Source organism: Microtus ochrogaster, unplaced genomic scaffold (assembly GCF_000317375.1).
Source record: "Microtus ochrogaster isolate Prairie Vole_2 unplaced genomic scaffold, MicOch1.0 UNK13, whole genome shotgun sequence".
Taxonomy (NCBI): Eukaryota; Metazoa; Chordata; class Mammalia; order Rodentia; family Cricetidae; genus Microtus; species Microtus ochrogaster.
In genome coordinates, this window is record NW_004949111.1 from 3127192 (window position 1) to 3137180 (window position 9989).

Here is a 9989-nt window from a genome sequence, read left to right on the forward strand (position 1 = left end):
TATTTTCTTTGTACTTACAAGCTGTGTGATCATGAGGAAGTGTCAATCATCTCTGGGCCTTTTCTATGAAATGAATATGATGGTAGATATTAACAGGTTGACATAGGTAAATATCTGAGAACAATGCTTGACAATAGAAGGTGCTAAATTATAGTACACTATGCTGAGATGTGATAAGCCAGAAACAAAGAAACACCACGCATATTGTCAATCATATATGAAAAATAAAATGATTTCATAGAAATAAAGTATGATAGCTATCATTAGATAGAGAGTAGTAAGAGGGATAATAGTAGGTACCAAACATGCATATAAGGATAAGTTATAATGCTCTATAATTCAATAGACTAATTACAACTTATATCTCTTATATATCTTTATATATATATCACCGATAAGACTGCCCAAACATGAGGTAATCAAAGACGGCACCAATGCACATGACAAGGTGAATAGGAAAAACCCACGGAGCCTCAACCTCACAAAGAACTACAGGTAATTAAGGAATGCTGAGATCAAGAGCTCCCCAGGAAGAGCACACCAATTGCTTATCCAATACCAAATGGTTAGCACTGAAAACATATATACACACAAATAATACTATATAGACTGAACAGTATATATATGCATGCAATAATAATTAATGAAAAGAGAGGGCATGAATTTTAAGGAGAACAGAAAGGGATATATGGGAGGGTTTGAAGGGAGGAAATGGAAGGGAGAAATTATGTAATTTTATCATAATCTCAAAATTAATAAAAAGAAATAGGGAAATTAGAAGCTTTCTAATGCACACAAATAATGAATACTTAAGGAATGTCTGTGTTAATTACTATGATATGATCACTACACAGTGCTCATAAGTATGGAATTCTCATATTGTAATCCACGGTGTATACAATTATCATGTGCTAATTAGAAAGTCAACTTAAAAGTCTTGGAAGAAGGCTCAATAAATAACTACTGGTTTTGGAAATATAAGGATCTGAGTTCAGATTCCCAGATCCTAAGTAAAAGCCAGACATGATGAAAAATCAGTAACTCCAGAAATGGGACAGAATGCATGGGGATCTTAAGGATTCACTGGTAGGCCAGTCTAGACAAACTGGTGAGCTTCAGGTTCAGAGTGAGACCCTGCCACAAAAACAATGTGAGCATGATGGAAGAGGATACTGGACATCAACCTTACAAGCAAGTGGCTCCAAATACACATTCACTCATGTATGTGCCACACACAAAATTTAAAAACTAAGCCATAAAATGAAGGTTAATTTACCAATGAAACTGAAAGAAACTAAACACATTCAAACAAAAATTAAAAACATTGAAAGTAATAACAAGTATAGAGTTTTTTAACTTCATATTGCAGCATATTCTTCTACCAGAAATAATCTGATTCTAAAGCAAAACATTTAACAGAATAAAAAATATGATAGTGAAAATAATCATGTTTTATTCTTACAAAACAATCTGAGAGTTTGTTGGTCAGTAATTCTTTCACTCCCTCCCCACACCGCAATCTGAGAAGTAAGTATATATTTTTAAGAAGCTGTAAAGAAAAACTGAACACCTTAAAAACAAAGTTAATATAACTTAAGCATCAATTCTTTTCAAAATCAAGAAACCCATTTTGAACTTTTGCTACAAAATTTACTAGAGAGAAGTGGTTGTCAATCCTTAATTCTATCCATAATTATAACTTGTCACTTGTGAGACTTATAAGGTTTTTGACTGTCACTGTTAACCTGTGTAGGACAAGCAAAAGAAGTCAGAAGTTGTTATATTCAACAGTACTGTAGACATGAAGAACCTCTGAAATTTCTCATTCATTCATCTGGTCAAATATGAAGGTAGACACATTTACTATGAAATATATATATATTAGGAGGCAGTCTAACTTTATTCTACGCTCCCCTCTAAAGAAAAATCAACTAATTTCATCTTTGGGGCTCTTAGAAATATTTTAATGATTTTTATATGAATTTAATGTATAAGTGTTTGCCCTATTAAAATGCTCCTGACTAATCCCTGATTTTAGCCACCAGATAACACAATAAAAATACCATGTAAACATATCCATTTAAAATGCCATTTGCTCCTGACCACAGCCCCGATTTTAGCCCCCCCTAACCTGACACAAATATCATGTAAACATACCCATTATAGTCTGAAAATGGAGGAACAGGATAGTGATATATTTTTTTTTGTCAGAGAGACTTTAGTTCTTGTAGTTTAAAAAGTAGTGTTTGGCTTTTGTCACTAATAGCCTTTGTTTCAGGATAAATGTTCTTTTGATAAATATTTGGTCAATGTTTAAGTTTGGGGAAACACTGCTCACAGATCCAAGTGTATTACCAGTGGGATAAAACTAGTGCTGCACATAACATAATTACTGCATGGTTAATCTAGATTACTTCCCAAGTCCAAGCAGCATGGTCAGTATTTGCCGCAGAGTTGAGATATATTTATAATTTATATAGATCCATGCAAATGAGTGTGTAACAGTTGTACCAAGCATATTAAATGAAATGCTTCAAAGGTTAGAATGAGCTTTGAGAAAGCATCTAGTTCACCTTCTAGGTCTTACTGGGATTATAGCAAAATTATCTCACAAAGCTAAAGAGATTTTTTTTTAAATCTCTAATGAGAAGCCCCAGACACTTGGTGATATGTTCCAACCTCATTTCTTATGCAAATAGCTCAGACCTAATGGAAACAAGGTTACCATAGTAAATAATTTTCATTTCCACCACTTTTTGAAGTAAGTGAGTAAGACAACAAATCCACCAATAAGCGATGTCCAGATGTTAACCATATGCACATCAAAATGTAAAACATTCTAAAACACAGAACAATCTGCAGAAATCATGACGGCTATGTGGGAATTGTCTAAATTTATAATGTTTAACAATGTATCCTTTTTCTTAGGAAATGGTCTTGTTTTTCTAACTAGAACGGAATTCCTATGTATTATTGCAACACAATGCACATTTCCCTAGAAGAATATCTGTCCTATCGACACAAGTCTCAATTCATCGAGAAAGAGAGTTTGAAAGACATTTCTCAATTTTTTATTTTAAAATTATTATTCATTTTACATACCAACCACATTTCTCCCTCCCTCCCCTCCTTCTGCTTCTCCAACCCTCCCAACCCATCTGTCATCTACTCCTCCAGAAGATCAAGGACTCTCATGAGGCATCAACAAAATTTAGCACATTAAATTGAGGCAGGATCAAGCCACTCACCCCTGAATCAAGGCTGAGCAAGGCATCCAAACCTAGGGAATGGGCTCCAAAAAGCCAGTTCATGTATCAGGGATAGATCCTGGTCTCACTATCAGTGACTCCTAAAACAGACAAAGCCAAACAACTGTCACCCACATGCAGAGGGTCTAGATCAGTCCCAAGCAGGCGTCCCAGCTGTCAGTCTAGAGTCCATGAGCCACCACTAACACAGGTAAGCTGAGTCTGTATTTCCCCATCATGATCTTGACACCCCCTGCTCATACAATCCCTCCTCCCTCTCTTCCACTGGACTCAAGGAACTCAGCATAGTGCTTGCCTGTGAATCTCTGCATCTGCTTCCATCACTTACTGGATGAAGGTTCTACAATAACAATTAAGGTAGTCACCAATCTGATTACAGGGAAAAGCCAGTTAGGCACACTCTCCACTATTGCTAGGAATGTTAGCTGAGGTCATCCTTGTGGATTCCTGGAAATTAGTACCAATTTTCTCCCTAAAGTCATAATGGCTCCCTCTATTAAGATATCTCTTTTATTTCTCTCACACTCTATCCCTCTAACTTAACTATCCTATTCCCTCATGCTCTCCTCTACCACCCCATCCCCTCTACAGCCTCCCACCCGACTACCTCTACCACTACAACCCACAGTTTACCTAAGATATCTGATGTATTTCCTCTTCCCAGGGTGATCCATATATCCTCTTAGGGTCCTCCTTGATTCATAATTGCTCTGGAGCTCTGGATTATAGTCTGGTTATCCTTTGGTTTACATCCACTTATGAGTGCTACATACCATGTTTCTTTTTCTGGGTTTAAGTTATCTCATTCAGGATGCTTTCTTTCTAGTTCCATCCACTTGCCTGCAAATTTTATAATGGCATTGTTATTTACACTTGAGTAATACTCCATTGTGTCAATGCACCACATTTTCTTTATCCATTCCATATTGGAGGGGCATCTAGGTTGTTTCCAGGTTCTAGTTATTATGAATAATGCTGCTATGAACATAGTTGAGAAGGCATACTTGTGATATGATTGAGAATTCTTTGGGTATATGCCCAAAAGTGGTAATGCTGGTCTTGAGGTAGATTGATTCCAAATTTTCTGAGAAATCACTATACTGATTTCCATTGTGGCTGTGTGTAGTAGGAAGGCAGCTTGTTTGTTCCTGGATGCTCAGCCCTGAAATAACCACACAAACAGAACTGTATCAATTAAATCACTGCTTGACCCATTAGCTCTAGCTTCTTATTGGCTAACGCTTACATCTTAATTTAACCAATTTCTATTAATCCGTGTATTGCCATGTGGTTATGGCTTACTGGCAAGGTTCTGGCATGCCTGTTCCAGGCTATGGTTACATGGCTTCTCTTCGACTTCACCTTCTTTCTCCCAGTATTCGGTTTAGCTTTCCCCACCTAATTCTAGTCTGCCTTATCAGGCCAAGCCAGTTTCTTTATGTGTGGTTTAATGTCAAGGTCTTCAATTAGATTCCATTGGTCCACTTTATCTGATTTTATTCCAATACCAAGCTGTTTTTATTACTATAGCTATATATAAATATTGAAGTCAGGGATGGTGATGCCTCCAAAAAATCCTTTATTGTACAGGATTGTTTCAGCTATCTTAGGTTTTTTGTTTATCCATATGAAGTTGAGTATTGTTCTTTCAAGGTCTGTGAAGAATTTTCCTGGGATTTTGATAGGCATTGCATTAAACTGGTTTTGTTAATATTGCCATTTTTATTATGTTGATCCTACCTATCCAAGGACATGGAAGATCTTTTCATTTTCCGATAGCTTCTTCAATATTTTCTTCAAAGACTTAAAGTTCTTGTCAAGCAGGTCTTTTATTTGTTTTGTTAGAGTTACCCCCAAGATATTTTATATTATTTGTGGCTATTGTGAATGGTGGAGTGGGACTTAAAGATTTCAAGGTCCAATGAGGGGTGGCTGTGGAGAGGCCACCCTGCTGTCTAGTTAGCAGGGCTGTGATGTGTGGGGGAGGGGCACATGGTATGGTCCAGGGCCTGTGACCTAGAGACTGTGCTGTCTAGCTGGGAGAATCACCTCTTGGTCCAATCGGTGCAGGCAGTGTCTCTGTCTCCAGGAGCTGCTAAGGCCTTGGGGGAAGGAGATACTTCTCTTTTTTTCATATTTTGATTAAAAATTTATTTTTCATTTTACACAATAACCCCAGTTCTTCTTCCCTCCCCTTCTCCCACCTTTTTCACTTCTCCCTTTTGCATCCCCCATTCACTCCTCAGAGGGGTAAGGCCTTCCTTGGGGAGCCAACAAGGTCTGGCATACCAACTTGAGGAAGGACTAACACACCTGACCTTCCTATATCGAGGCTAAGCAAGGCATCCCACCATAGGGAATGGGCTCCAAAAAAGCCAGTTCATGCACCTGGGATAGGTCCTGGTGACACTGTCAGGTCCCCCTCCGACAGATCAAGCCACATGACTGCCACCAACATTCAGAAAGCCTACTTCGGTCCCATGCAGGCTCCCCAGCAGTCCGTAGTCAGCACCCACTAACTTGGGTCAGTTGTCTCTGTGTTTTTCCCAATCACGATCTTGACCCTCCCCTTGTTCATATGATCCTTCCACACTTTCTTCAACTGAACTCCAGGAGCTCAGATCAGTGCTTGTCTGTGGGTCACTGCATCTGCTTTCATCAGTTACTGGGTGTAGGCTCTATGATGGCAACTAGGGTAGTCATTAATCTGATTAAAGTGGAAGGCCCTTTCAGACACCCTCTCTACTATTTTTAGGAGTATTAACTGGGGTCATCCTTGGGTATTCCTGAGAATTTCTCTAACACCAATTTTGTCACTAACCCCATAATAGCTCCCTCTATCAAGATATCACTTTCAAAAAAAAAAAAAAACCACTTTCATTGCTCTCCCCCTCCATCCCTCCCCTAACTTGGTCTTCTTGATCCTTCATGTTCTCATCTCCCATACTCTCCTTCTACGCAGTTTACCCAGGAGATGTTAACTATTTCCCTTCCTGGGGCCCTCCATGTGTGTCCTTCTTAGGTTTCACCCTTTTACCTAGCTTCTCTGGGATTGGAGAGTGTAACTTGGTTATCCTTTGCTTTACATATACTATCCACTTATGAGTGAATACATGCCATATTGAAGCCATTTCCTCTAATGTGTCTACAAATATTAACATCTCCTCTAACAGCTCTGAAGAAGAGGGCTTGCTCCTGAGGCAAAACAGTCACGATAACTGCTGATGCATAATTTAGAGTCACCATTGACTCTGTGTATACAAGTGGGACTAACATTCTTTATCTCTCTATGGCTCTGGGGCTGTGGCCAACTTCTTCACCGATCATGTTTCCTCTAACCAATGCAGTTTATGAGCCTCAATACCACCATAATAGTGCACTGTGTATTTGGATCCTAGGTACTACTGAGCCAGATTTCTTTCCCTTGAATTTTGTCTTTACTGGGCAGAGCATTCAAATTTACTCTGAAACTGGCAGACTGGTATTGTCTCTTAGAAATGCTTGTATTAACCCAAGACACATTAGCTCCTCATTTGGAATGTGATCTTCACACCATAGTCTGTTACAACAGACAAGATTATTTCTCTATCAAGATTAGACATTTCAGATATTTCATACATGCTATGGCAGAGATTTCAGAAAGCCCATATTTTAAATGTTCTCCATTTCAATTTTGGTAGACCATGAACATCTAGAAATTCACCTGTTTTATTTAGATATTCCAATTTAGTGAAACATGTTTTTTTAATTAACCAACTAATTAATTTAATTTACATCCCATAGACTGGTCCAACTTGAGGCCCACACCACCCTGACACTCCCTGAAGGGCCAGGAATTAGAGGCTGGTGGGTAGCCTGGAGACCTAGGATAGAAACAAACACAACCGACCAAAAGGTCAACCTAATGATTCCTAATAATATTCTGTTACACTTACAGATTTTTGCCTAGCACAATTATCAGGGGTAGGGGCAATGTCATTCAGCAACCAATGGGATTAGAACCACTGCCAATAATTAGGGAGAACTCAGGAGCCACCCCTCCCACCTCACTCTCGGAATGTGATGAAGGATTGTAGGAGCCAGAGGGATCAAGGACACATGGTAACGCAACCCACAGAATCAACTAAGTAGTGCTCATAGGGGTCACAGAAACTTAAGCAGCAATCATAGTTAATCCGCACTAGGTGCTCTGGATATATTATAGTTCTTAGCTTGGTGCTTTTGTGCGATTCTTGACAATGAGAGGTATATCAGACTCTCTTGTCTGTTCTTGGATCCCTCTTCCTCCTACTGGGTTGGCTCATTCAGTCTTGCTATGAGAGTTTGTGCCTACTCTCATTGCATCTTTTTATGCTGTATTTTGCCAAACCCTGGGAGGCCTGCTTTTTTCTGAAGGGAAAAAGAGGAGCAATGGATCTGGGGAAGGGAGTTGCTGAAATGAGTAGAGGGATGGGAAACTGCAGTCAGGATGTATGAGAAGAATAAATTTAAAAAAAAATAGAGTCAGTACTGGCATCAGCCTGGGTTGTTTAGGGATCTCCAGGGAAACCTCAGGACAATAACAATCTAAATGATCATGAATTTATACAATATGGAGTAGATACTGTCTCAGCAAGACTGCTTCCTTCTAGATCCCTAATTTTATTAATATGAGTGTTCTCTTTCTTTTGATTCCTTAGTTTCATTAAGAGTTTTTCCATCTTTTCAAAGAACCAACTTTGTTTCATTGATTTTTCTTTCATTTCCATTTCATTGATTTATGTCTTGATTTTTAATGATTTTTTCCATCTATCAACTTTGAGTTTGGTTTCTTCTCATTTGTCCAAAGCCTCAAGATGTATTGAATTATTTATCTGATTTTGTAATGTAGTCATTTAGAGCTATAACCTTCCCTCTTAGGGTAGCTTTCATTATGTCCAATAGATTTTGGTATGTTATGTTTTCATTTTTCTTCTTGTCTAGGAATGGGTTGATTTTCTCAATGACCCATTTAACATTGAAGAGTATATTGTTTAGTCTCCATAAGTTTATGTATGTTTCTTAGGGTTTGTTTGTTACTGATTTGCATTTTGATAAGATAGAATTAATGGAATTATTTCAACTTTCATATATTTGTTAAGTCCTGTTTTCTGACCTAATATATGATAGCTTTTAGAGTAAGGTCTATGAAATTGTGATATTGTATATGACTTTTCATCTTGGCACTAATAAGATGCCATCTTGATCTTTGTTCCAGTACCCATAACAACTAGAATACATGAATACAGTGGTAACCAACTCTATGGAATGGTAACTGAGCTATTAACATTCTTCTATAGATGGAGTAAAGTAGGGACAGGAGTACCTTCCCTTGAGATTCCAGATACTGGTTCTGTGATTCCTTCTTCAGCTACCAGTGATCTTGAATGATGCTGGGCTTCATAGGAAGTAGAAAGTATTGGCTGGAGGAGTGGAAGTACCTCCTGCAACACCTGGCCCTTTAATAGGACATAAAATTAGGTAGGTGGAGTAAACAGAACAGAATGCTGGGAGAAAGAAGCTGAGTCAGGGAGTCGCCATGATAATCCCACCCGACACAGCCACAGGTTAAGATCTTCCCTGGTTGATTCCCCGTGGGGGCTCCGGGCCCGGCGGGACCATGTTCACCAGCACCGGCTCCAGTGGGCTTTACAAGGCCCCGCTGTCGAAGAGTCTCTTGCTGGTCCCCAGTGCCCTGTCCCTGCTGACCATCCTGCTGCCCCACTGTCAGAAGTTCTTCGTGTACGACCTCCATGCTGTCAAGAACGACTTCCAGATTTGGAGGCTGATATGCGGAAGGATAATTTGCCTCAACTCGAAAGACACTTTCTGCAGTAGTCTTCTTATTTATAACTTCAGGATATTTGAGAGACGATATGGGAGCAGGAAGTTTGCCTCCTTCTTGCTGGGCTCCTGGGTCTTGTCAGCCTTGTTTGACCTGGTCCTTGTGGAAGCTGTCCAGTATTCATTTGGAATCCCCGTGGCCAACAGTTTGCCTTCTGGATTCTTGGTGCCCGTGTTTGCTCTCTTTGTACCATTTTACTGCTCCATCCCAAGAGTCCAAGTGGCACAGATTCTGGGCCCGTTGTCCATCACAAACAAGACACTGATCTATATTTTGGGACTGCAGCTTTTCGCCTCTGGCCCCTACGTCTGGATTGTAGCCATAAGTGGACTTATTTCAGGCATGTGCTATGACCACAAAGTGTTCCAGGTTCACCAGCTGCTTCACATCCCTGGCAGGATGGCCCGGTTCTCCTCCTGGGCCCTCGAGCCCATCTTCTCTTCTTCAGAGCCAACCAGTGAGGCCAGAGTTGGGATGGGAGCCACCGTGGACATCCAGAGGCAGCAGAGGATGGAGCAACTTGACCGGCAGCTGATGCTCTCCCAGTTCGCACAAGTGAGACGGCAAAGGCAGCAGCAGGGAGGAATGATCAACTGGAATCGGCTTTTCCCTCCTTTACGTCAGCGACGAAATATCAACTATCAGGATGGCCCTCGATCTGAGCCGCGAGCATCTCCTCCCCTGGAAGTTTCAGAGGAGCAGGCAGGCATGAAGTATGAACCAACAAGAAGTCAAAGCTTACTTTGGGGCTGTAGAGACAGTTGGTAAAGTACCTGCCATGAAAGCCTGAGGCCCCGAGTATGAAATGCCAGCACTGGTCATCTCAGTCCTAGGAAGACTAAGGACTTGTTCGGCAG

General features: G+C 40.1%; 1 pseudogene; it reads left to right on the forward strand.

Annotated features, from left to right (window-relative positions):
• The first annotated feature begins 8884 nt into the window (after positions 1–8884).
• Positions 8885–9900, forward strand: LOC101996186 (annotated as a pseudogene).
• The last annotated feature ends 89 nt before the right edge of the window (positions 9901–9989 follow it).